This window comes from Halyomorpha halys, unplaced genomic scaffold (genome assembly GCF_000696795.3).
Source record: "Halyomorpha halys isolate HHAL.00 unplaced genomic scaffold, Hhal_1.1 Scaffold567.1, whole genome shotgun sequence".
Lineage (NCBI taxonomy): Eukaryota > Metazoa > Arthropoda > Insecta > Hemiptera > Pentatomidae > Halyomorpha > Halyomorpha halys.
Window position 1 is genome coordinate 678,915 of NW_027109033.1, and position 1,435 is coordinate 680,349.

Consider the following 1,435-nt stretch of genomic DNA (forward strand, 5'->3'; position numbering starts at 1 on the left):
AATTTAAAACTTCATAAAAAAAATACAATAAGTGAATGTTATAAATATTTCAGAACTCATGATAATCTTGGTAAGGAACCAACCATTCCTTTAAATTAGAAGATCCTTGGCCATCTTTTCATACACCGCGGATGATTATCAGGGATTATGGATGAGAGATTAAAGACTAATGGGTTTGGATGGATAAGGATTTTGGAATGAAAGGAGGTATACCTATTCGGGCCAATTCTGCAACGAATGGGATGTTGAGGTCTTTATGGATGAGTTTATTTGTGACGTAATAAGGAGCATCAAGGATTTTACGGAGGATTTTGAATTGTAAGGATGGATTTGGGAGGAATCTAGAGGAGACACAAAGCTCAATTCCGTGTGTCCAAATAGGTCTGATTATTATAGTATTTAAGAGTTTTTTGTTGTAAGAGGTAAGTTCAGAGGGTTTGTCAAGTAGGTGCAGTTATCGGAAACTAGGAAGAGTTTTTTTGTCGTTTCTTCCAAGAACTAATAACATTTATATCACTTGACTAAATATTTTTGTTAACATGTATTAAACATTTATATAAATCATTAAATGTTAGATGATGGGAAAATTAAGAATCATGTATGTACTTATGTAAATGGTGAATTTCAATATTTGTAGCGGTGCAGATTTTCGCTTACAATACAACTAACTTAAATCAGAGAATATTTTAAACTTTAATGAAAATTATATTTAAAAACACTTAAATAATCTTGCCTTTAATGAGTTAATTTTGATTATTAATATTAATTTTAAATATTAAGTTCAAACGTACATAATTTAGTCACAGTATTGATAGAGCATGTTATGTAAGTCATACAGTACTTCTGATTAAATTCCTTTTCTATATCCTGTCTGCATCGTCAGTCGTAGACTAAACAAGATCGTCCATGGATGTCTAAACACTATTCTGCAATAAAAAAAAAATACTTCTAATTGAATTTTTAATGTTTAATAAATGAAACTCTGTAAGGACTAGGACTTAAACATAATTTAATTTATGTTAATTATGTTTTAAAACTACATAGGATCATAAATAAATGTGGATTAAATGAATAAAGAGATAGATTCGGCAGTGAATTTTATTTTTGTTATTATATTTTACTATTTATTATATTTGCTTTCCATATTACATTTTTTTATTTATTTATATATTTTCTATTTTGTCTTTAGTTCACAAATAAACTGTAATTGTCTTTGATTTTTTAAATTTATATCTAACGTTTCGCAGATATTATTTTTCTCTGATAATTTAATAATATATTTTATATTATATAACAATCACTTAATTAATTTCTAGTTATTTTATTGAAGCAAGCAATATAAATAAAAAATATAAATTTTTTGATTAAAATATTTTTTTTTTACTCGTTTCCAAAAAAAAAAAAAAATCAATCAACCAATCAAAGTTAAGGAAAT